The sequence below is a fragment of the Lagenorhynchus albirostris genome, chromosome 19 (assembly GCF_949774975.1).
Source record: "Lagenorhynchus albirostris chromosome 19, mLagAlb1.1, whole genome shotgun sequence".
Classification (NCBI taxonomy): Eukaryota; Metazoa; Chordata; class Mammalia; order Artiodactyla; family Delphinidae; genus Lagenorhynchus; species Lagenorhynchus albirostris.
The window spans coordinates 33,746,270-33,773,094 of NC_083113.1; the positions used below are offsets into that span (position 1 = coordinate 33,746,270).

At 49.0% G+C, this 26,825-nt stretch overlaps 1 long non-coding RNA gene across 2 annotated transcripts; it reads right to left on the reverse strand.

The window, feature by feature from the left end:
- LOC132510017 (uncharacterized) lies at window positions 1-26,780 on the reverse strand. Of its 2 annotated transcripts, XR_009537213.1 has the most exons (4): window positions 26,623-26,780; window positions 25,834-25,986; window positions 25,573-25,726; window positions 1-798 (listed from the first exon to the last, which is right to left on the reverse strand). It is a non-coding gene; the product is annotated as an uncharacterized LOC132510017 (long non-coding RNA). The 2 variants fall into 2 exon arrangements; XR_009537212.1 differs by lacking the exon at window positions 1-798 and having other exon boundaries at window positions 25,430-25,726.
- Window positions 26,781-26,825: the final 45 nt, after the last annotated feature.

Here is a 26,825-nt window from a genome sequence, read left to right on the forward strand (position 1 = left end):
ACCAATAAACATATGAAAACATGCTTAACTTCATTAGCCGTCAGGGAAATGCAAATGAAAACAACAATGCAACACTACTATCTACCCACCAGGATGGCCAGAATGAAAACAGAAGACAATACCAAGTGTTGACAAGGATGTGGAGCAATCAGAACTCTCATACCCCGCTGGTAGGAATACAAATTGTACAACTTTGGAAGACTGTTTGGCATCATCTGTGAAAGCTGGACATATGTATATTCTCTGATCCAGCAGCTTCGCTCCTAGAAATATACTTAACAAAAATGCTCGCACATATTCATGAAAAGGCATGTATAAGAAAATTCAAAGCAGTAGTACGATATTGTGATCGATAATAAAAAACATACCTTTGGGGCTTCCCTGGTGGCGCAGTGGTTAAGAATCCGCCTGCCAATGCAGGGGACACGGGTTCGAGCCCTGGTCCGGGAAGATCCCACATGCCGTGGAGCAACTAAGCCCGTGCGCCACAACTACTGAGTCTGCGCTCTAGAGCCTGTGAGCCACAACTGCTGAGCCCGTATGCCACAACTACTAAAGCCCGCGCGCCTGGAGCCCATGCTCCGCAACAAGAGAAGCCACCGCGATGAGAGGCCCTCGCACCGCAACAAACAGTAGCTCCCACTCGCCGCAACTAGAGAAAGCCTGCGTGCAGCAACGAAGACCCAACGCAGCCAAAAATAAATAAATAAATAAAAATTTAAAAAACAAAACAAAAATACATACCTTTGGTCTTCCTCTGAGTTCCTGGCACATAGCTCCTAAATTCCTTGGAATTTCCTAAGTGATGAGAGTGATAAAGGTATGTTGTTATGCTATTGAAGTGACTTTTGGAAAGCCCCTAGGTTAGGTAAGATTGGGGACAGGTTGCTAAGGGAACCAACCACATGATTGGAGGCTTGGAGTTTCAGTCCCACCCCAACTTCTGGGGAGGAAAGAGGAGCTAGTGATTAAGGTCAATCACCAATAGCCAATGATTTGATCTATCAAGCCTATGTAACGAAGCCTCCATAAAAACCCCAAAGGGTGGGGTTTGCAGAACTTCCAGGCTGGTGAACACATATAGATGCGGAGAGAGTGGTGTACTCAGAGAGGGCATAGACACTCCGAGTCCCTTCCCACATACCTTGCCCTATGCATCACTTCCATCTGGCTGTTCCTGAGTTATATCCTTTTATAATAAACTGGTAATCTGGAAAGTAAACTGTTTCTCTGAGTTCTGTGAGCCACTCTAGCAAATTAATTGAACCCAAGTGGGGGGTTCATTAGAACCTCTGATCTATAGTTGGTCAGTCAAAAGCACAGGAGACAACCTGGGCTTTTGATTAGCATCTGGAAGTTGGCCGGGGGAGTGGGGTGGGTTAGGGGAGGCATCTTGTAGGACTCGGTCCTTAACCTGTGGAATCTAATGATATCTCCAGGTAGTGTCAGAATTGAGTTGACTGCTTGGTAATGTTGAAAAACGCACATCAGAATTGGTGTCAGAATTTGTAATAGCCAAAGACTGTCAACAACAGTAGAATGGATCGATTGTGGTATATACATACAAATACTATAGAGCATTGAAAATGAACAAATTATAACAGCATGCAACGGCTTGGAAGAATCTCAGAAACATGAGCGAAGGAAGGTATACATAAAGGAGTATAGGCTGTATGATTCCATTTATATAAAATTCAAAAATAGGCAAGCTAGCCACGAGGTAGAAAAAACCTAAGTGTCCATCGACAGATGAACAGATAAACAAAATTGGTGTATCCATACAATGCAATATGATTCGGCAACAACGTGGATGAACCTTGAAAACACTACACTAAGTGTAATAAGCCAGACACAAAAGTGCAAAGACTGAATGATTCCATTTGTAAGAAATATCTAGAAGAGGCAAATTCATAGAAATAGGAAGTAGATTAGAGGTTACCAGGGGCTGGGGTAATGGAGAAATAAGGAGTTATTGCTTTGTGCTTAGAGTCTGGGGTGATGAAAAAGCTTTGGAAACAGATAGCAGTGATGGTCGCACAACAATGTGGGGGTAATTAATGCCACTGAATTCACACCTAAAAATGGTTTAAATGGAAGCTTTCTTCCCTCCCAATTATATTGAGATATAGTTGACCTGCAGCACTGTATAAGTTTAAGGTGTACAACATAATGATTTGACTTACATACATCATGAAGCAAGTACCACGGTAAGTTTAGTGAACATCCATCATATCATGTAGATACAAAATTAAAGAAATAGAAAAATGGTTTTTTCTTGCGATGAGAACTCAGGATTTACTCTCTTAATAATTTTCATCTATAACGTACAGCCGTGTTAATTATATTTATCATGTTGTACATCACATCCCTAGAACTTATTTATCTTATAATTGAAAGTTTGTACCTTTTGACCACCTTCATCCAATTCCCCTTCTCCCCACTCCCTGCTTCTGTTAACCACAAATCTGATCTCTTTTTCTATTGTTTGTTTTTGAAGTATAATTGACCTACAACACATTAGTTCCTATTATACAGCATAGTGATTCCATATTTCTATACATTTAAAAATGATCACCATGATAAATCTAGAAACCATCTGTTACCATACAAAGATATTACATAATTACTGACTATATTCCCCACACCGTACATTTCATACCCATGACTAATTTATTTTGCAACAGGAAGTTCGTACCTTTTAATCTCCCTCACCTATTTTTCTCATTGCCCCCCTCTGGCAACCACTTATTTGTTATCTGAATCTATGACTCTGTTTCTGTTTTGTTATGTTTGTTCATTTGTTTTGCTTTTTAGATTCCACATATAAGTGAAATCATACCATATTTTTCTTTGTCTGACTTATTTCACTTAGCATAATACCCTCTGGGTCCAGCCATGTTGTTGCAAAGGGCAAGGTTTCATTCTTTTTTATGGCTGAGTAATATTCCATTGTATATATACATCACATCTTCTTTATCCATTCATCTATTGATGGGCACTGAAGTTGCTTCCATATCTTGGCTATTGTAAATAATGTTGCAGTGAACATAGAGGTGCGTATATCTTTTCTAATTAGTGTTTTCGTTTTCTTTGGATAAATACCCAGGAGTGGAATTGCTGGATCCTTCAGTAGTTCTATTTTTAACTTTTTGAAGAACCTCCATAATGTTTTCCATAGTGGCTGCACCAATTTACATTCCTACTAACAGTGCATAAGTGTTCGCTTTTCTCCACATCCCTGTCAACAATTATTACTTGTTGTCTTTTTTTTTTTTTTTTTTTTTTTGCGGTATGTGGGCTTCTCACTGTTGTGGCCTCTCCCGTTGCGGAGCACAGGCTCCGGACGCGCAAGCTCAATGGCCATGGCTCATGGGCCCAGCCGCTCCGCGGCTTGTGGGATCTTCCTGGACCGGGGCATGAACCCGTGTCCCCTGCATCAGCAGGCAGACTCTCAACCACTGCGCCACCAGGGAAGCTCTACTTGTTGTCTTTTTGATAATAGTCATTCTGACAGGTGTGAGGTGATATCTCATTGTGGTTTTGATTTGCATTTCCCTGACAATTAGTGATGTTGAGCACCTTTTCATGTGACAATGACAAAATGGTAACAGAGATGCATCAGCAGAAGTGTAATGCAAAAAGTAGAACATAATTGTTTAATGTGATAGAGGGGACAAAGCTGTATTTCTAAAGTGATGTTTTATCTAATATGTGATTTTTAAAATATATGTATAAAAATTAATACACTAAATATTTTAAGTATTTGACTATTTAACCTACATACCTAAAAGTTATAAATACAAGCTGGTCCATGAATGTGTTGTTGGTTTTTTAAAAATTATTATTATTTTTAGTTGTGGTAAAATACACATAACATAAAATTTACTGTCTTAACCATTTTCAAGTTTACAGTTAGTTCAGTGGTATTAAATACATTCACACTATTGTGCAAACATCACCACCATCCATCTCCATAACTTTTGATCTTGCAAAACTAAAATTCTGTCCCCCCAAAACAATAACTCCTCATTCTCTAGTTTCTCCCAATCACCATTTTACTCTCTGTCTCTATGATTTTGACTATTTCACGTAAAAGTGGATCATACAGTATTTGTCTTTTTGTGACTGGCTTATTTCACATAGTATAATGTCCTCAAGGTTCATCTACATTACAGCATATGTCAAATTTTCCTTCCTTTTTTCAGGCTGAATAATATTCCGTTGTATGTATAGACCACATTTCGTTCATATATCCATCCATCCATCAGTGGACACTTGGGTTTCTTCAACATTTTGCTTATTGTGAATAATGCTGCTATGATCATGGGTATACAAATACCTCTTTGAGACCCTGCTTTCAATTCTTTGTGTATATAGCTAGAAGTGAAATTGCTGGATTATATGGTAATTCTATTTTTAATATTTTGAGGAACCACCATACTGTTTTCCACAGTGGTGGCACCATTTTCTATTCCCACCAACAATGCACAAGTGTTCCAATTTCTCCACATCCTTGTCAAAACTCATGGTTTTCTGGTTTTTGACAGTAGTCCTCCTAATAGGTGTGATGCTGTTTTTGGTTTTGATCTCTTTGGGAAATAGAAAATTGTCATATATTTGAGCAATATGCTACTTTCTAACATACATGCGCAAGTATGCATATGTGTGGAATAAATCCCTAGAAGTGAAATTCCTTGCTCAAAGGATGTGTGCACTTTATTTATTTTTTTAAAATAAATTTATTTTTTGTATTTACATTTTTTATTTTTGGCTGCGTTGGGTCTTCATTGCAGTGTGCAGCCTTCTCATTGCGGTGGCTTCTCTTGTTGTGGAGCACGGGTTCTAGGCACAAAGGCTTCAGTAGTTGTGGCACGCAGGCTCAGTAGTTGTGGCGCACAGGCTTAGTTGCTCCGCGGCATGTGGGATCTTCCCAGACCAGGGCTCGAACCTGTTTTCCCCTGCATTAGCAGGCGGATTCTTAACCACTGCGCCACCAGGTAAGTCCATGTGCATTTTAAAGTCATCAAATTGCCCCCACTGAGGTTGCCCCAATTCACACTGCTACCAAGTGTGTCAGAGCACCTGTTTCCCCACACCCGAGCCATCGCAGCACATGATCAATACTTTCCATTCACTAATGAGTCTCCTAGTGCCTCTGGTTCTACTGTGGAATGAGGTCCCTCCACCCTTCCTTCTGGGCCACAGCAGTCACCCACACACAGAGCCCTGTTTCATGTCCCAGATGAGACCCCCCTCCTCAGTCTCATTTCCTCCATACCACCCTCCACACAGGCAGCCAAAAAGATTTTTCTCAGGTCCTGTCCTGTCTGCCTCTGGGGAATCCCACACCTCCCCATTCCCACCTGGTCCAGCTCAAATATACCCTTTTTGTGAATCCTGCTTAGATAAGACTCCAAACAGAATGATTTATTCCCTCCTCCTGTGCTCCTACTGTTTATAACTTTCTATTTAAAGCACAGCTTGGTGCTCAATATGATCATTCACTCATTCATTTAACAGTTATTTCCTGAGCATCTTCTGTGTTGCCAGCACTGTTTTGTGCATTAGGAATAGAGCAGAGAAAACTCTGTCTTCATGGAGCTTACATTCTAATAGGGGAACAGACAATAAAGATCTACATGTAAAGTAAACTACACATGGTATACCTGCAAGTAAGGACTAGGGAGAAAAATCAAGCAGAGAAGGAGGATTAGGAGAGCTGGAATGGTGTGTGTGTGACTTTAAATAATGTGTCCAGGGATGGGAATTTCCTGGCGGTTAGGACTCGGTGTTTTCACTGCCGGAGCCCGGGTTCGATCCCTGGTTGGGGAACTAAGATCCTGCAAGCCGCACGGTGTGGCAATAAATAAATAAATAAATTAATTAATTAATTAATTAAATGTCCAGGGAAAGTCTTTCGGAGAAAGTAAAATTTGCGCAAGGACCTGAAGAAGATTAGGAAGTGTGGTAGGTTGAATGGTGGCCCCAAAAGATATGTCTACGTCCTAGTCTCCAGAACCTCTGAATGGAAGCTTAATGGGGAAAAAGGTTTTTGCAGAGCCGTTAGAGAATGAATTTATGTTAAGTAACCAAATTTGTGGTAATTTGTTATGGAAGCCCTAGGAAACTAATACAGGAAGCAAATCTTGTGGAAATCTGGGGTGGGGAAGAATGTTCCAGGGAGAGAGGCTCTCCAGGACAAAAGCCCTGGGGTGGGGATTTGGTAGTTTATGGACCACCAAGGAGCTGGAGCTGCTGAAGCAGACTGCACAAGGAAAGTGGTAGGAGTGAGGTTAGAGCCTAGGGAACCAGATCATGTGAGACCATGTAGGGTCTTGCTGGCTTTGACCCTGAGTGAAGTGGAGCCCTGGCCAGGTTTTGAGCAGAGAAGTGGCATGATCAGACTTACAAAGACGTAAATGAATGCATAGCAGCCACCATATCACATCCTAACTGTGTCCATGACTGCTAAACTCTGAGCAATTTGAGGGCAAGGGACTATAGTAAATTTTTTTGCATCCCTAGGGATCATCACTAATAATGAAAGAGTTCCTACAAATCAATGAGAAAAAGACCAAAAAATAGGCAAAAGAAAAATCCAAGTGTTTAACAAACATGAAAAGCAACCGGATCAATTGCATTCCTAGGAATTTATCCAAGAGCAATGAAAGCATGTGTTCACAAAATATTTGCATATGAATGTTCATAGCAGCTTTATTTATAATAAGGAAAAGTTTAAGCAGCCCAGGTATCCATCAACAAGAGAACTATCCATACAGTGTATCCTTATCCATGTATGAAATGTATCCATACAACTGGCTATCCATTTGTATATCCATACAATATACATTCAATCAATATTGTATGGGTATTTGCATGTCCATACAGTGGAACACTATTCAACAATAAAAAGTAACTAACTATTGCAATGACATAGATGAATCTCACAAGACATAATGTTGAATGAAAGAAGCCACAGGGGCTTCCCTGGTGGAGCAGTGGTTGAGAGTCCGCCTGCTGATGCAGGGGACACGGGTTCGTGCCCTGGTCCAGGAAGATCCCACATGCCACGGAGCAGCTGGGCCCGTGAGCCGTGGCCACTGAGCCTGTGCGTCCGCAGCCTGTGCTCTGCAACAGGAGAGGCCACGACAGTGAGAGGCCCGCGTACCACACACACAAAAAAAAGCCAAACACAAACTACTATGGGCTGTATGATCCCATTTATAGGAAGTTCCAGAACAGCCAAAGTTAATCTCTGATGAAAACAAAGAATGGTGATTGCCTCTGAGGAGTCAGAGCAGAGATTGACTAGGTAGGGACAGAGAGAGTTTTCTGGGGGTCACGTTCTACAATATATCATAATAAAGGTCTGGGTTACACAAGTGTATGCATTTGTCATAACCAATCAAACGATACACTTAAGATTTTTGCATCACCATGTGTAAATTTTACATAGAGGTGAGGAGGGAGAGCAATAGACAAAGATTGAGCTCTAGTTAATGATATACATGCTCGAGTGTTTAAGATGAAGTGTAGTGACGCCTGTAACTTGCCCTGAATTGTATCAAAAAATAAAGACTGATGGATGGATGGATGGATAAATTGATATGTGCTAAAGCAAGTCTAGTAAAATGTAAATTGCAGAACCTACATGATGGGTAAATGGGTGTTCACTGTACAATTCTTTCTACTTTTCTGTATGTTGAAAATTTTCATAATAAAATGTTTTTCTGGGGAAAGAGGCTCAATAATCAGGGATGTGTAAATTATGAGACTATCTTCCACCCCTGGGATCAAATTACAAGACTATCTTCTACACTCTGGATTGCCAAAAATGTTAAAGACTAGGGATACAGTGGGCACCAAAGTGTGGGGTTTCTCACACTGCAGGTGGGTGGAACCATGGTGGTGCCCCTGCAAAGCCATTGGCCCTGACACCCCACGTGCTTCCTTCCTGTCCCCTTCCTGCCCTGAGCTTCTTGTCCTTTACATACGTTGTATATACAATGTTGTATCCTGTTTTCCCCTCAGCTTGGATTATCAACATTTCTCCACTTCTCTAAAAACTCTTAGTAAACATTTTACTTAAAAGAAAACAGGTATTGCAGGATTTGAGTGCTTTGTTTTGATTTTTTTTTTATGGTTACAAAGTTCATTGTAGAAAAATTAGAATGTTCAGAAAAGAACAAGGAAGAATAAAAATCCCCTGACACCCGTTGACATTCTGTTGGTCCTCTTTCTTGTCTCCTCTGTGCACATGCACAGGCACGCAAACATACACAGGCACACACACAGATTTTTACATTTGTGTGCATTTTAACAAAATAGGGATCCTATTGGACATCATGTTTTGTTATTTGCTTTTCTTAATAAAATTCTTCTGGGATGTGGTTTTATAGGCTACCTGGTTCTCTAATGAGGGACTCATTTTTCTCCATTGTTGGGGTCCAGGTAGGGTCAGCCTGCTGCTTGCTATGCCCTTTCAGAGCCCAGGGCAGAGACAGGCCCACCGACACCGGCTTAGAGATGTGCAGGCTCCTTGGGTCAGCGCGCCTGGCAGAAGTACCTTCTGATCCTGAGGGAGTCCCCCTGGCCTGGCCTCTGGCCCCTGGTCTGGCTGCCCCAGCTGCTCCCATCACCACCTGGTTCCAAGCTCAGCTGGGAGCGAGCCGGTCACCCCTCCTCCCTCGGGGTTCTGCTGCCAGTCCTGGCATGTGCTGGCCTGTCCTGAGTTGCCCTTGGCTGGGCCGGGTCGGGTGAGGGTGGACCCAGAGTCCCCCTGAGGACTGTGAGAAAAGTCAGGCATTTGAGGCCAGCGGTCAGGGTGTCTTGCTTCAGCAAGGCCTTTGGCTGAAGAAGCATCCTCGGTCCAGCCCTCAGCCTGGAGGAAACCCCTGTGCCCCAGGCTTCATTGTATTGTCAGGATTTCCTGTTTCCTGGCCACCTAACCTATTTATGGGCCACAATGGCCCCTTCCCTGGGGAGGCCCCTACTGTACTCGGGCCATTCTCCACAGGCCTCTGGGCTTGGCCCAGACCTCCCATGACGGCCCAGCCTGGCCTTTCTCTGGGGTAGGGACAATAAATGCGTGTCACCTCACGTGCTAATTCAGTAGATTGATAGAGCCTGCCAGGCACAGCATGAGGCTTCTGAGGCTCTATCTGGGCTCAGCAAGTCTGACAGTCCATCAGCCGTGAGTGCTGTGTGGGGCTGGGTGACGTGAGCTTACAGCATGGTGACGGCAGCCCCCTGCCCAGGCCCTAACTCCCTTTCTTGTCTCATCTCCTACCTCACTGCCATGCCCCACCCCTCCAGCCACAGGTCCGCTCTCCCCTTTGAACACGACCTGCCTTTTCCTGCCCCAGGGCCTTTGCTTTTGTTGTGCCTCTGGCCTCTCATGTCCTGAGCAATTTAATCAGGCAAGATTTATCAAATGAAGCAGACACTGTTCAGCTCAACAATTCTTACTCAACCTTCAAGGCCCTGATTCTAATGTCACCTCTTCAGGGAGGCTTTCCTGTGCCCCTAAGACTGGTCCCCCATATGCCCCTTCCCCAGCCCTGGTACCATGCTATAGGAGAGGCCACCAGGTCAATTTTCTGGGTATCTGAGATCAGGTTCTCTAGAAGCAGAGCCTGAGATGCAATTTTTATGCAAGTGGTTTACTGAGATCCTCAATCCATGTGAAAGTGAGGGAAGCAGAGAATAGGGCAGAGAAAGAAGCCAGACAGGGTGTGGTTTCAGGAGAAATCTTGCCTCAGCCTGATCCCCGAGGACTCCAGATTGCGAATGGTACCAAAGACATTGTGGACTCCAGAGGCCAAGGGACCTGGCTGCTAACCGCCCATGTTGGTCAGTCACTGCTCATAACCTCCTGAACATCTCCAGGTGATGCGGCTCCCGTCAGCCAAGGGCAGCCTCTGGAGGGGGTGAGCTGAGAGCAGCCAATAGCACAGCAGCTCAGGGATGGGAGCATCAGCCCGAGGATCTGGGCGGACATGATCAGCGCCTGCAGCAGGGAGTACCCCACCAAGTGGGAGCTGCCCACAGCAGGTGTGGCATCTGAGGCACCCAAGAGCCCAGAACTGGGCACCCAAAGACAGACGTGACACGTGACATACTGCTGAACCCAGGGAGGGCAGCAGCTTCAGGGCTGGTACTGACTCTGTGGCCTGAGCCCGGGTATGTGGGGGTCACCCCCTGCCCCAGTGCCTTCCCAGCAGGCCTGGCGTCTGTGCCCCTGGGCCTCATCTCCTCTGGCTGTGTCCCACCTCCCTCCCCTGGGTCGTGTTGGTCGGCCCGGCTGTGTGTCCAGCAGGCTCTAGGAGGGCCGCAGGCCTCTGTGCCAAGGATGTTCTGGACCTCTCCCCAGCCCTGTCCACCTTCCACTCCTCTCTCTGCCTTGGGCACCATCCCTACACAAGTCACGTCTAGATGGGTAAGCAGCTCCCTAAATCCCTCCTCCTTTTGGAAGCCTCCCCAGACCTGGACTCAGGAAAAAGGTGATATTGGGGAAGGGGCACGGTTCTGGCTGCTTCCTGTCCCCTGGTGGTGGTAGTGGCGGTGGTGAGGGTGGTCTCCAGGCTGACCAACCAAGGAGCTGGTCTCAGGGGCCTCAGTCATCCAGCCAAAGGCCATGGTGTTTAGGCCATGATGAGGGGGTCAGGGTCCAGAGCTGGGGTCTGGAGAAGAGCTGGCTCCCTTTGAGCAGCCTGCGGGAGGAGGAGTTCACCCGCTGGAAAGGGGTGGGACCAGGAAGGGTGTCCAGCAGCATCACTCAGCATCCCTACCCTGCTGGGCCCTGTGTTTGGGGAGGGTGGTGAAATGTGGTGGGGTTTGGGCCAGGCAGAAGAGAGTGAGGAAGGGGAGTGTGCCTGTGTTGATAACCCCTCCAGGAACAGGTTCATGCTTACAGGAAGGAAGAGAGAAAAACAGCCCACAGCTGGGACCACCAGGCAGGAAGCTGGAATCCCAGCTCTGCTCCCTGTGCTTTGCAACCTGAAGCTCTGGGCCCCTGGGCCTCAGGCTTTTCAAATTAATGACAAGGAGTTGGACCAGGTGGCCTGCGGGGACTCTTTGGGCTGGAACAACCTGCCGAAAGTCCCTAAGTCAGGAAGGGCCCCCGGTCCCTGGGAAGAGGCAGCTCTTCAAGGGGCGGGACAAGGAGCCTCAAAGCCCAGGATGGAGGAAGAGGCACCCAGGGACCTTGTCAATAACTGCGTCAGTCAGACCTGGGCTCCAGTCTCAGGGCAGCCACTTGCCCCCTGTGGGCCATTTACATCTCTAAGCCTCAGGCTCCTCACTGGGAAAGGGGGACAGTAATAACAGCACCTGCCTCAAGGGTCGGTATGAGGGCAACGGGTACCCAGGGCCCTCAGGGACATGTTCCCGCTCCCCCTCTGTGGCTCTGTGATCCTTACATCAGCCCTATTAGGGAAGCAGGACAAGGCTAGTGCCTATATTTCAGATGACAAAACTGAGGCTCCAGGAGCTCAGTTCAGGCTGCCTCCTTCCCTTTGATGCACCCTGCCTCTCCCACCTCCATGGCTGCAGGCGATGTTGGCCAGGCCATGTGTGTGTGCACACGTGCACATTCACACGCACACACACTCACATGCACCCCCGCCCCCTCTGCAAAGCCACCCTGGGCTCAGCACTGCTGAGGTGGGAGATGGGAGCAGAGCATGGTGTTTCCCGCTGCTGGGCTCCTCCTGCCAAGAGGGGAGGAAGGAAGGAATGGCGCTGGTGGCAGGAGGGGGATAGGATGGGGGTGGAGGGGTGAAGTGGCTGCCTGTTCCATGGAAGGATCCATTTTTCCCTCGAAACACTCCTGCCTTCCACCCCCTCCCCCAGCTGCCTTTTCCTGGAACAAAGGCTGGGGGTGGAAAGGAGACGGTCCCAAGACCCACCTGGACAGATGCACTGTGACTTCACCAGCCCAGCTTGGCCCCAGAGCCTGGCCCCAACCCCATCCGGCAGCCCAGATCCCTGACCACCTCTCTGCCTCATAGAGGGAAACCGAGGCAGAAGGTCAGAAAACCACCTTCCTCCACATTGGGTCCTGTCAAGCCAGAATAAAACGGTGCAGCCCACACCCTTTGAGGGGTCATGACGGTCAGTCCCCTGCCTCAGAAAGGCCAGGGCTCCAACGAGGGGGACACTTCCCTTGGGGGCCTGTTTTGCTCTTCATCAAAAAGTTCCTGCTTATGTCCAGCCGATCATCCCCAGTGGAGGACAGACTAGCACCTGCCATGCCCCTGCCTCCCTCCCTGGCCAGCAACGCCTGGGGTGAGGGTGCAGGGCGTGGGCCGAGCAGTGAGAAAGCGAGGCGGGTGAGCACTGGGGAGGAGTTCTCTGGCTTTTCACCTGCTCTGCTCTCTGCTCCGCGTGGCTCTGGCTTAGCTCTCCCTCATCCTTTCTTTCCTCCCTATTCTCCCCCTCCCCCCACCCCCGCTTTCCCCCCTCCTGTGTGTCCTCCCTCTCTCTTCCTCTGAATCACTTCTTGTCCTCTCTTTTCTCTCTTGTGTGTGAGTGTCTCTCTCTGTCCTGGGCGCTCTCTCACTTTCACCTTCCTTGGCTTTCTCCTTTGCCGCTTCTGCCCCTCTCTCTCCTCCTCTCTCCCTCCTTTGCTCCCCCCTCCCCGTCCCTCTCTCCCCTTGACTTTCCAGCACTCCCCTGCCACAGATGCAGCTGTCCTGCAGGCATCTCCCCAAGCTGTTCCACCAGCTCCTCAGCCTGCCCCTCCTCCCCCAGTGCTCCCCCAGGCTCTCACCATACCTGTGCAGCCCCTGCATGCTCCCCACTTCCTGCCTGTCTCCCTCCAAAGGCAGACCTCTGTCCAGCACAGAATGTCGGAGCTGGAGCTGCAGTGCGAGGGACCTGACATGGGTTAGGGCTGAGAAATCGAGGTAAAGACTAGCCAGGAGCTAACAGACCCAAGACGAGGCCAGTTGAGGCAGCACCCCAGAACAGCAGAGCTCGGGGGCTCTGAAATTACCAGTACAGCTCCTGCACTTTACAGCTTGTAAGTCGGGGCTCCCACTGTGGGGTCCTAAGCGGGCAGCCCCAGACTCAGCAGGGCAGGGCTCCCTATGCCAGGCACTCCTGGCTGGTCAGTGCCACCCCAGCAGGCAGCCCTGCAGCCCAGCAGCCCAGCAGACTGTAAATCACCACCATTGTCTGGCCTGGCCCCAGTCTACTTTAAAAGGAAGACAAGAATCTCCCTGCACGCGGCCCCCCTGCCTGCCAGCCGAGAGAGGGCTGACGCAGCAGAAGAGAAAGGGGGTCTTTATGCCCACGGGCAGGAGGGCACCGCATCCCTTCCCAGTCCCCCTACAATGCCCTCTGGTGAAAGGAGCCTTTGTGATGCTCCCTGAGACTGGCCAGAGCAGACACAGTGCCCTCCCCAAACAGGAGACAGTAACAGGCAGCTGGGGGGCTCTCTGTCCTGTGGGGAGGAGGGTCACAGGCCATACTGGGGGAGGCCTCTGGGCCCAAGGACCTGAGGAAGAAGCCATGTGATGGCAGGAAAGGAGAGAGGAGACACTCAAATTGCAGCATGCGGAAGCGAGGTTAGAGTTGTCGTGTCCTGTGTCCACATAGGCCCTGACCTTTCGCTGCTGCGGAGGAGTGAATTCCCATGGAATTGGTCACAGAGGAGGGGCAGCTCCCCTGCCACCCAGTCTCACTGACCACATTCTCACCTACTCTACCTCTCACCCACTCTGCTTTCATTGCTTCTTGAGTCACTTTGCACAGCCCAGGCAGGTACTTTGCAATGCTGTTCCTTCCACCTAGAACACTGTTCCCTCCGTCTGCACTGCTAATCACCTCAGAGGCGCCCACTTTGACCTCTCCTCTGCCCCTCTGGGCTAGCTCTACTTCCCCTTATCCCACCTCCTCACCTTCCAGCCTACCATGTCATTTGTTATGTCTGTTTTTTTTTTTTTTTTGTCAGTCTCCCCAGCTGGAATGTGAGTTTGGTGAGGAAACTTACATTCATTTTTCATTTATCTCTTGTCCCAGTGCCTGACACACCGTAGGTGCTCAATGAATATTTCTTCGAATGAAGGTATAGATCATTTCACTTCCCCTTTCTCCTACCCTGAGAGGGAGGCACAATGGTTCTCCATCTGGAACTGAGGGATACTTCTCAAGTTATGTAGTGAGAAAGAAGTGGAACTGAGGGACTTCCCTGGTGGTGCAGTGGGTCACTCCACGCTCCCAATGCAGGGGGCCCAGGTTCGATCCCTGGTCGGGGAACTCGATCCTGCATGCCACAACTAAGAGCCCACATACGGCAACTCAGAAGTCCACATGCTGTGGCTGAGTCCGCATGCTGCAACTAAGACACGGTGCAGCCAATACAAATAAATAAATAATAAATATATTTTTTAAAAGTGGAACTGGGATTCAGATTCAAGGCTATTTGACCCCAAAAGCCATGCCGTTAACCCATAGTTCCCTATCTCCCTGTGACAGCCACCCTCATGTGCTGGGACCCTGCCTGGAGGGACCCCAAGGAAAGAAGGGCAGAGAGAAGGGCTCAGCCCTCAGAGAATGTTCGGATGGCCCAATCCCTCCCTTACAGGTCCAATGGGGGCCCAATGCCAGGTCCTCAAGCAGAGCTCTGTCCCTGTGAGAAGAGGGGAGCAGCTCCACCACTCCCCTGCACCTCACCCCTGCAAGTCTGACCCTGCCCAGCTGTGCATCATTAGGCAGGGTTCCTACTGCTTCTGGAAATTTAGTGCCCCCCCCACCTCTCCCACCCTGTGTAAAGTGGGGCAGTAACACCTGCTCAGCAGGTGCGTCTGTGAGGAGCACAGGTGAGAATGTACAGAAAGGGCTCCTGGGACCCGACTGTAAAGCCACAGACCCCTCTGCAAAGGCCTGAAGCTGGCAGGAAGCTAGGGGTGGGAAGGACTCCAGAGAAAAGGCTTGGTTCCCTCAGCCCCCGGCTGGAGGAAAAGGCTGAGCTCGGGGCTGCCAAAGCCATGAGTCAGCCGTCCCTGAAACGCCAGGCAGCCCAGGGCCCAGCAGGGAGTGGAGGGCCAGGGGCCCTGGGGCCTGCTCTGTGGATGGGGACAGTCTCCCCAGGGAAGGGCAAAGCCATTCAGGCCAGGAGCCATTGGAATCCATCTCTTTCAATCCTGATCCAAGGACCTGAGTGATGCTAACAGTGGTCCCTGAAAAAGGGACTTCCTTACAAAGGCCAAACGTGGGGCTGCCTGACCCCTCCAGACTGCCTTCATGCCCCCCTTCATCTTACCACTCCATCCCCATGAGCCCACAGTGTCCCCCAAGGCCCCTCCGAGCCAGAGACAGGGCCTTAGGGGACAGCAAGCTGGGTCCTTCACTGTGCAGATGGGGACATCGTCCCAGGGAGCAGCAGTGAAGGCCTGGGGCAGAAAGAGACAGGGCCCAGCTCTTTCCGCGCCAGGCCTCGCACTTGGCTCTGCTTCGAGGACAAGCCGCTCAAGTGCAGCTGTCCATCACTGCCCAGTCGGGTGCTCTGGCACAGGCAGGCTCGGAGCCCGGAGTGGAGACCCCATCCAGGGCGCCCTCTTGCCCCATCTCTCACCCCACCCCAGCCACATGGAACTTCTTGCGGTTCCTCAAACTGGCCAGGCTCTATCCAGTCTCCGCCCATGCTGTCCCTTCTGCCTGGAAGGTCATCTCCCCTTTCTCTTTCCTGGCCAACCTGTGCCCATCCCTCAGCTCTCCTACAAACAGTAGACACAGCTTCCTCCAAGAAGTGCTCCCTCTCCTGCTTCCGTGAAGCCAGGGCTATGAGGCCCTCTCTGGGTTTCTACCCATCGTAGAAGCCACTCTGTAGGGCTGTGGTTCAGCCCCAGATCCCAGCACTATGGCCAGCACACAGCAGGAGCTGTGTTTGCTCAGTGAAGCGAACTGTGAATGAGGGGAATGAGCTCCTCATGATGGAGGGTCTCTAGGATGGGGGGCGGTCCCCAGGGAGCACTGCCTTCTTCTCTTTCGAACTTCCCTGCTCTGGCCACTTAAGGTGGCTGGGGAGATGGAGGAATCCCTGGGAGAGGGAGGAGGCACCACTCTCTCCCCAAGGGTCGCCTCCCTCTTGGAAGGGTCAACTCCACCCTGCTCTGCTGGGCCCACTTCTCACTTCCGTTTCCCGGGCCCCTGCTGCTAACTGTCCCCTCCTCTATTCCCCTGTTCAGATTCGAGACAGAGGGACCTGATGGCCATGTCCTGGGTCACTGACCAGCCCAAGAATTCATCAGCCAGGGGCCCAGGCTCCATATCCCAGGCAGCCAATAATTCACTAAAAAAAATCTGTTCATTCATTTATTCAAAAAATTTGCTCTGAGCACTAAATCTGTGCTGGGCACTATCCTAGGTGCTGAGGATACGGCAGGGAAGAAGACGGAAGTGGGCCCTGGCCTCTCGGGCACAGTCAAATGGGCTCCTCTCTCCTCCCCACATTTCTGGAAGCCTCCGCCTTCTCCCTGATGAAGATGTCTTCGTTTCTCCTCTCCATGGAACCTCTCTAAGCAGGCAGACACACCTGGGCCAGAAGGAGGCCAACCACAATCACACCCACGAGGCTGATGAACCGAGACAAAGACCGTCACCCTGACAACTCCCGCCCAGGAGTGCTGGGTCTTGCCCTAAGCACGGTCCCCTCATTCTCTCAGCGAACCCCAGCCACAGCACTACGAGGTGCACATCGCTACTGTAATTCCTGTTGCTGTAAAATGGGAAGGTCCAGTGAGGTGAACTGTAGCTGAGTTTACGGGGCGGGTAAGCAACAGAGCCAGGATTCAAGCCCACGCTGGCACACGCTACAGGGAAGGGCTTAATTACTGGCCACTTGGCTTTTCCAGGCCCAGAGTGGGCACGTCCATTCATCTCACTGCCCTACAATGACCCCGCAGGCGGGAAGGGCAGATGCCCCAGAGCATCTGGTCTCCATCAGACTTGCTTTCTGCTGGGAGGGCAGTGCTGGAGAGGGCCTGCCTGGAAGAGAGGGGACGGTGACCAGCCAGCCCAGTCCCTTACAGGAAGCTCATTCAGTGGGAGACCCCTCCCACCACAGCCCCAGTCTCGGTCACAGGGACTCCTGTGGCACAGGGGCCTATTTTGGGGAGGCTGTGTCCAACTTCCCCATCCTCTCCAGCCAAATCCAGAGTACACTCAAGACATGGGCTCCGTTTTTGCATCCCCCACCTGAGGCCTGCTTCCTCCCTGGCCCATCACTCTCCTCTACAGCCCCCATCTTGGTGGGGACCATGTCCTCCTGCCCAACGCCCCCTATAATTAATCGTGGCTCTGGTCCCATTGCCAGGCCCGGACAGGGCCATCTACCTCTCCTGGTCAGAAGCCAGTGACCAACTCAAAATAACTATTTCCCTTCCCTCCAGCACAACTGTCTTTCCTGGGGAGGACAACAGCTGCAAGGGATTAGATGTGGGGAATGGAACCCCACCCACCGAGCTGGAGGCCGGGGCCGGGGGCGTGGTGTGAGGGGCCTGCCCCACCCCGGCATCCAGCACCCAGGGTCGCCTCGCCCCCGGAGTGAAGTCCTCTTCTCCAGGAGCAGGAAGTCAAAGAAGGGAGCTGAAGGACGGCTGCCTCCCTCAGCCCAGCCCACCTGTGGCCAGGACTGGGCCCCCCAGCCTGAGGTTGCTGCTTGAAAGTCAGGCATAAAGGAACTGCATGCTCTCATTGCAGGAGGAAGCTGGAGTTCCCACTTCCGGGCCTTTGCTCCCACTGTTCCCTCCGCCTGGACCACCTTTCCTCCTTTGGCCTCCTGGCCACACAAAGTCCTCCTCCATAGAGCCTTCCTCGATCCCCCCCGCGCCTCCAACAAAACGCAGAGACTGGAAGTTACACCTTTTACCTGCTCACACAACCACCTCTAACGGTACTTCTGCCAGGAACAGACCCCCTGGTGAGGGCGACTCGGTGAGAGGGCAGAGCCACCCTCAGCTGGAGGAGATGGGGGGCTCCCTTGGACCCCGGAGTTGAACTGAGCTGCATAGGCCTCACTCTGAGCAGTGACACCTCATCCAAGGCCAGCTCAGCCAAAGGACAAGGGGAGGTGTGACTGGGCTGGGCCCCCGAGAGAGCTCTGAGTCCCCAAGGCAGGGCTGTGTCACATGAGCGCCAGCCTCGGTGCACATCTCCCCACTACCTTTGGGGCTGCTGCTTCTCTCTCTGGATGGCCCCTCTGTACCTGTGCCACTCTGCCCTGGGGCCACTCGAAGTTCACCTCGCCCCCCCACTCCTCCTCCCTCTGCAGACACCCCATTGTCCCTGCGTCCCTTTCCTGAGGCAGCCTGATGGATCGTTGCTTCCTCCCTGCAGGTCTTGGTTACAAGGGCTCTCAAAGCCACACTTTCAGGCTAGCCCCTCCCTAAGCAAACTCGAAAGAGGGAGCGGGAGAGGGAGCGGGAGAGGGAGAGGGAGAGGGAGAGGGAGAGCGCTGGCGTGTCAATACACCTTCGTCTGGCCGGCGGCACTTCACCCTCCCACCCTCAGCCTTTCACGTCTGAATGAGGTTACACAGTGGCTAAGGTCAGTGACCAAGGTCAGGAGTGAAAGATGATGCTCAGCATTCGTACAGTTTTGAACTTGCGTCCCACTGCCGAGGCTCATCACCTAAAATGCACCCTAAGTGTTTGTAACTAATCCTACAATCCCTTGCAGGTCAAAGGGGGGTCCATGGCTCGGAAGCATTAGCACAACCTGTGACCTTATTAGAAATGCTGAACTTAGGGCCTCCTACCAGATCTGCTGAATCAGAACTTGCGTTTTAACAAAACCCCTAGATGACTCCTATGCACATTAATGTCTGAAAAGCCTGCTCAGATCCATTTTTAAGGAAGTGATTATATTACATTAAACATTTTTTGGTAGTGGTGATAAAATCTTATTTTGTTTAATGCAAGCATTTGAAACAGCATTGTCCAATCAAAACTTCCTGTATCTGCACTGACCAACACGGTGGCCATTAGACACATGTAGCTACAGAGCACTTGAAATGTGGCTAGTATGACAGAAGAACGGAATTCTAAATGTACTTAAAATTAATTAACATTTAATTTAAATAGACACAGGTGGCTACTGGTTACCACATTAGCATGAATTTTCAATCCACTTCACTTTCTATAGGTCTGCCAACCTAGGAAACTGTAGCCTGGCTCCCTTCTCCATCTCCACGAGGATTCGCACAGCCCTGAACTCCTTCCTTGTTACAGTGTGATATTGCGATATAGGAAGAAATACCTATCTTGGTTTTTATCCCCGGCTCCTGGCCAGAGCTCCTAAAACCTTTGTAATTTCCTAAGCAATAAGGGTGCCAGGAACATCTTTTGTTCTGATATTTGGTCTTTGACCTCAGTTCCTGACACAGAGGTCTAAATTCCTTGGAATTTTCTGGGTGATAGGAACGTCTTTTGTTCTAATGAAGTGACTCTTGGTGGGTTCCTGGATGGGAGCTGTTACCTGAAAGACCAAGCCATAATCAGAAGCTCGGAACTTTCAGCACCCCCCTCCATCCTCTGGGGAGGAGAGAGGGGGTAGAGACTTAGTTAATCATGAATCACGCCTACATGATGAAGCCTCCATAAAAATCCCTAAAATACAGGGTTTGGGGAGCTTTTAGACTGGTGAACACAACCACTGTACTGGGAAGTTGGTGCACCCCAATTCCACAGGGGTGAGCCATCACAGCAAATTATCAAACCTGAGGTGTGGGTCAGGAGAATTACCAATTTGTAGCTCAGTCAGACAGAAGTGTGGCTAACCTGGGGACCCACTACTTGCAACTGGCCTCTGAGCTGCAGGGTAGGAAGTCTTGTGGAACTGAGCCCTTAACCTGTGGAATCTGATGCTAACGCCAGGTAGATAGTATCAGAACTGAATGGTAGGACACCCAACTGGTGTTGGAAAATTGGTTGGTGTCAGAAGTATTGTGTGAGTAGAGAAAGAAACAAATTTTTTCTTTTATATGGTTTCACAAATAAGGCAGGAAACTGGTGCCTCTGAGGCCCATGGAGCCACCAATGGGAGGGGAGGGTGGCAGCCACCATGGGTCCCCACACCAGGTAAGCTCAGCCTCCTGGGGAATGGGTGATGCCCTGAAGCACCCTTCAGGCCTCAACAGTTTCCTCGGGCAAGGGGAGTAGAATGGGACAAAGCTAATGTCCAAATCCCACAGGGAAGGCCAGTGGCCCCTCTGAGGCTCAGCTGCCTAAGGAAGCTCCAGCTTCTCCATTTCTCTTACTTGAGGTTGCTGGGATTTCCTGGGCATGAGGACTGGTGTAGAGCTCTGGGTGTAGAGCATCTCCCCTCCCCCACTCATCTGCCAGCACACGGGCCAAAGTGAGCACAACCCTTGGGAATGAATATTTACTCCCTACAAGTAGTGCAGGGATATCAGAAATACCATTCCATAAGAAATAAATAAGATCCACACATGGCCAAAAAAAAAAAAAAAAAGAAATATCTTTCCACTGGAGAAATGAGTCAATTCCAAAATACGTGACTGAACATTTTACAGGTATCTCTGTCCCCATTAAAATGGGGCATAAGAACTTGGCAAGCGCAGCCATCTAAGACCTTCAGAACAGTATAGTCTGGAACTCAGGACCAGCAGCTCATCCCTCCTCCTGCCCACACACTTAGCAGAGAATCCCCATGTGATCCTACTGTCCACATATCCCCACATTCCCCACAGAAGTGCACCAAGAGAGAGCGAGCAGACACTTCACCGAGCTTTGGCAACGGGTGGCATGAATCTTTTGCATGCTCACTTGTCAGTTTTGTACTTGTGTCCTGAGACGTGCTTTCATAGCACACCACGGGGTAGCCAGTTTGGAGGGGAGAGAACTCAGCTTCCCACTACCTCTGATACAGGCTCCCGAGAGAGACCAGGAGCGATGTGTTGGCTTAGGTCAGTTTCCAACACCAAAAAGAGAGGCCCCAGGCTTGCAAGGATGCTTTAGGCTTCAAGTGAACATGAGGACAGCCCTGGAGGAGGGCAGGCGGCTTTGAGGGTGACTTGGAACCCAAAGGCTAGTGAGTGTGTGTGTGTGTGTGTGTGTGTGTGTGTGTGTGTGTGTGTGTGTACTGATTCTACTGTATTTCCTGATTTTACTGTATTTCCTCCCAAATACCAGGAGGATTCACAACTTAAGACTTTATGGAAAAAAGGGTTGGGGGAAACCCATGTGATGAGAAAACTTATGAAAGCCCTTATTAATATTTATTATCCTCATGCAATAAAACAGCAGAGGCTCTCAGTGACATTTTACACCCTTTACTAAGGGGTTCTGTCCAATGTGTTTCCATATCCCACCCTTGCACACTGTTTTGCTTTGCTTCAGACACCATGGATACCAAGCACAATTTTTCCAAGGCTCATGCTCCGTCAGATGCTCAGCGCCTTATGGATTTACAATTTGGAGGGCCTCTATTGCAGCCCAGGGGTGCTCATGATTTGTATTACAGGACTCCATATTTTCACGTTACGGAAAAGGTACCGAGATGTAAGTTACACACTAGAATTTTGTATAAAGGGAACTTAAGGATTTCATAGGTAGTGGAGTTGCTATCTGCAAACGTGCCAGGGTGGGCTGCTTTACACTCTCCTTCCTTCCCGGCATCTGGCTTCTCAGCACTCAAGAGGTATCACATCAACTCTCGCTCGCTCCAACTTGGAGCAGTTTCAAGTGACAGAAACACCAAAAATCACCAGGGGACGACGTTAACATGCAGATTTCTGGGCCAGATTTAGATCTCCTGAAAGAGAATCTGCATTTTAATGAGCTGGGCCCCAAGAGCCTGCATTTTAATAGATCAGGGCTAAGTAATCTAAATTTGACTCTTTTTTTTAATTGAGAAACATAATCGGAAGAATATATTCAACTGTGTGTGCAATTCAAATAGTAATGAAGCAAGCGTCCATGTGTAAACACTGCCCAGGTTAAGAAATAAAGCACTGATGGTCTTTGGACGCCCCCTAAGTGCCTCTCCCAACATTTGTATCCCCATCCCCAACCCCACACCTCTAGGCAAAAGTGCACTCCTGAGTTTTCAGATACTCCACCCTCCGCCTGTCACTAGAGTAGTCCCCAAAGGAATACGTTCCAAGACCCCCGGTGGATGCCTGAAACTGCAGATAGTACCAAACCCTATATATGCTACTTTTTTCCAATATATACATGCCTATGATAAAGTATAATTTATAAATTAGGCACAGTAAGAAATTAACAGTAACTAATAATAAAATAGAACAATTATAATGATACACTGTAATAAAAGTTATGTGAATGTGGTCTCTCTCAAAATATCTTATTGTACTATACTCACCCTTCTTTTTGCAATGTGAGATGATAAAATGCCTACATGATGAGATGAAGTGAGGTGGGTGACATAGCATTATGTCATTATTATACTACTGAACTTCTGACAATGTCAGGTGGAGATCATCTGCATCAGGTGATCTTGCATCATTGAGCCATGACAATGTCAATGGTGGGGTGTTAAGAGCAAACCATGTTGATGGTTTGGGGATCCCAGGTAGGGCAGCACGAGATTTCATCATGCTACTCAGAATGCAGCACAAGTTTAAATTTATGAATTATTTCTGGAATTTTCCATTTAAAATTTCTGGACTGCAGCTGACTACAGGGAACTGAAACCAGGAAAAGCAAAACTGCTGATAAAGGGGGACTACTGTATAGACTGTCGTTTATAAATGCATCCTAAACAGTATATTGTTTTGTCTATTTAAAAACTGTACAGAGGGTTCCCCTGGTGGCGCAGTGGTTGGGAGTCTGCCTGCCGATGCAGGGGACACGGGTTCGTGCTCCGGTCCGGGAAGATCCCACATGCCACGGAGCGGCTGGGACCGTGAGCCATGGCCACTGAGCCTGCGCGTGCGGAGCCTGTGCTCCGCAACGGGAGAGGCCACAACAGTGAGAGGCCCGCGTACTGCAAAAAAAAAAAAAAAAAAAAATTGTACAGAAGTGGAATCATCTTTACTATATTGTGCCTTGCTGTTTTCACTGCATTATGGTTGTGTGGTTCCTCTTTTCTTGCACCTAGCTGTAATTGGCCCCTTTTCATCACCGTATAGTATTCCACTGGGTGAAGATAATACAAATGATCTAATGTATCATTCACAGACAGACATTTCTTCCAGCCCAGCTCTGAGGTAAGTTTCTTGTGTTTTATCATAAGGCTAATTTTGTTGAGGAGGAAACAGCAGGTCAAAGAAGTCACGTGATTTAAGAGCCTAGCACAGGAGTTAAACAGCCTGAGTCTGAAACCTGCTTCTATCACCACTGTGTGAGCCTGGGCACATTAATCCCTGTGCCTTGGTTTTCTCATCAGTAAAATGACAATAATAGTTCTTGTTTCAGTGTTGTGATAATAACAAATACATGTAAAACATAAATGTAAAGTAGAACAAATACATGTAAAGTAGTTAAAACCTGGCCTGGGGAAACTAAAAATAGAATTACCATATGACCCAGCAATCCCACTACTGGGAATACATCCAGAGAAAAACATAATTCAAAAAGACACATGCACCCCCATGTTCATTGCAGCACTATTTGTAACAGCCAGGTCATGGAAGCAACCTAAATGCCCATCGACAGACGAACGGATAAAGATGTGGTATATATATACAATGGAATATTACTCAGCCATAAAAAGGAATGAAATTGGGTTATTTGTAGAGACGTGGATGGACCGAGAGACTGTCATACAGAGTGAAGCAAGTCAGAAAGAGAAAAACAAATATCGTATATTAACGCATATATGTGGAGCCTAGAAAAATGGTACAGATGAACCGGTTTGCAAGGCAGAAATAGAGACACAGATGTAGAGAACAAACGTATGGACACCAAGGGGGGAAAGCGGGGGTGGTGGGGGGTGGTGTGATGAATTGGGAGATTGGGATTGACATGTATACACTGATGTGTATAAAATGGATGACTAACAAGAACCTGCTATATAAAAATAAATTAAAAAACAAAACAAACTTGGCCTGGCCCATTCAAATACTTTCAGTTCAGGAATGGGAACAGTTTGAATTTCCCATGAGCCTATGTTACTTTTGTGATCCATTAGTTAAACACAAATCTTTGCCCCACAGCTTTCTATCCTCAGCCTCAGGCCCTGAAGTTCAGCTAATGTGCAACCATGACGGGACAAACCAGGCAAGCCCTCGCTGCAGAGGCAGAGCTGAGTCTAGGCCTCCTGAGCAGCCAAGTCTGCCCTGGCCCAGCCTCCAGGCAGACATTATCTGACCCGTCAATGCCTCTACAAAAAGGATACAGCCACCACATAGGAAGCAGGGGGACGTCAGCACAAGGGAGGACAGGGATGGCATATGACTCCCATCAGGTGATCCTCACCCGTGTTCAACTCCTGCCACTCTGACAGGAGCCGGCCCAAGCATCTCTGGGCTATAGTGTCCTCATCAGTAAAACGGAAGAAGGGAGGGCTCAGACAAGAAGGGCTCCTGACACTTGAGGCTTTTGGCTAAAGCTGCCAAGGATCTAGGGAAATCACCTTGGGGGTTGTTCTCTGGCATACTTGCCTCCTTAAGAAATGCCCCGGGAGGGGGCTGGACTGGCACGGTCAGTATTATTGGCTTGGCTGCAGGCGAAGCAATCAACGTGCTGGTAGCAAATAAGGGCCACAGGGATCTGCTCTCCCCCAGGATGAGCCCTGCTGAGAATGACTGCACACCTGTCCCCTCAAGTTCATGCCAATTAACGAACACTCTCATTTGGAAGACAACGCCTCCTGCAACACACCGTGACTTCAGAGGAGCCGGGTAACGCAACTCTGCCTGCTGCAATTTCCTCAGTCTAAGGTCACTCTGGCTCCAGCTCCATGAAGGAGAAGGGCTCCAGCCCCTGCAGCCTGACCTTTCCTTCCTCCTTCCCTTGGCCTCATAATTAGTCGTTGTCATCTTCCTGGTGAGCTGGAAAGCTGAGGGCAGGGGCCATGCAGTCGTTGGTGCCACAATTCACATTGGCCTGGGTCCAGCTTAGATAATACATCCCATCACCCTCAACGCCCCCTCACTTCCTCTCGGATGGATATGTGAAGCATCTGGGAAGTCAACAGCTGCCGCCTTATACCCCAAAGAGGGTGGTGAGGTAATCCCCATACATAGTCTGACAAGTGCCGTGGGGTGAAAGGGGCTCTGTGTGGAGGAGAGTGCATTACTGTATTTCTCTGGACTTCCAGGAGCACTCCACTGATGTCCTGGCACCGGAGAGAGATGAAAAGTTAACCGGGCTTTCTCGCCTCCACAAAAGCATCTTTCATCCCACAACAGACTCCAGATTGGAGGGAAGATTTCACCACACAGTGGCCAGAGACAAGAAGCTCTGTTGAAGTCCCTGACCACCCAGCCCCACCCATTTCTGAGGACCCCTCTGTAACCCAGAAAGCTTGGGAGACAGACACACGGAGTCTAACAACGGGAATGCTAATGTGTTTCAGGATAGAGAAGCGGGCCAATATTCAGATGTGACTGGAGCTGGCCCTGAGAGAGCAGGCTGTCACCTGGGCTGATGGGTGCTCTGCGATGCTGAACGATGGTGACTCTCCAAGGAGAGGGGCAGCATCCACGGCGAAGGCGGCTCCAGTGCAGCTGTTAGCAGGAAGAGGAAGGCAAAGTCGTCTTGACTGAACCCACCTAAGTGCCAGGTCCTGACAACTGCGAGGGGAAATGAGAACTCAGTGAGTGCAGCAGTGGAGGCACCTTTCCCTACAGCCCTCCCACCACTGCAGCCCTGCCCTCCTCAGAGATTCGGTCATGCTTACCCAGAGCACACTCTGGAGGATAAGGATGCGGGAGACCAGTGCTCCTTGTCACTTAACTTCTCAGGAGGCAGCAACAGTAATGACGAATTCAGCACTGTGTTTTTACCTCTAGTCAAAGTCAAAACAGCCAGTGCCCACAATTCCAGCCTCATCCTGTGGGATGAAACCAAATCCAGAGGGAGTGTCGGGGAGAGCACAGTATCCAGGATGGCCTTTTGTTCTTTTTTGACTTTGAAATTCTTATCACATAAATATTACCTTTCAAAGAAGTCGTCTACAGTACAAAAAAAGTACGTAAATGATACAACCATTCTCTCCAGAAGTAATCACTGTACAGTTCTTATGTGTCCTATGAGATCATCTAGGTGTATCTACATATGCTCTTATCCACCCCCAAATGGTTTTCCCTCCAGAAATATTACATACAGTAGAGTTGTATCATGTAAGTGTTTAACTTTTGTAAATTTAACTATTTGTGCCAGGGTCATTTCACTAACCAAGCACATGCCCCAGAATAAGCGTGAGCAGGGAGAGTGGTGCAAGATTTCAGTTCTCTCAAGTGAGTCCAGTGTTTAAAGAAACATTTTTCCTTCAAGTCCCTAAATTCAAGGCAAGTACTTCATCTGGAGCTCAAACTGGGAGATGGTGATCTGTTCCAATGCTGAGGAACACTAGATGTGCTGATTGTTACAAAAGGGCAAGTGAGGCTCCAACAAAACACCTTCCTAAGGTGTTTAAGAGCAATCTGGAATATATGCCATTTTGTCTAAAGCTCCACTTGGGACCCACCCCTCAGTAAGATGATTCCACTGGTGATACACTATTCAGTTTCTTTCCATTTAGTTTCTCTTCGAAGTTGTTCCAAATCAATTTCTATAGATGTCTTGTTCTTCAAGTGCTTATTGTAAGCTATTTCACAGCATGAATGTATGGGATGTTCTTTGGAAAGAGTTCTATTTTCATACCATAAAGAAAGAGAAATGTCACCATTA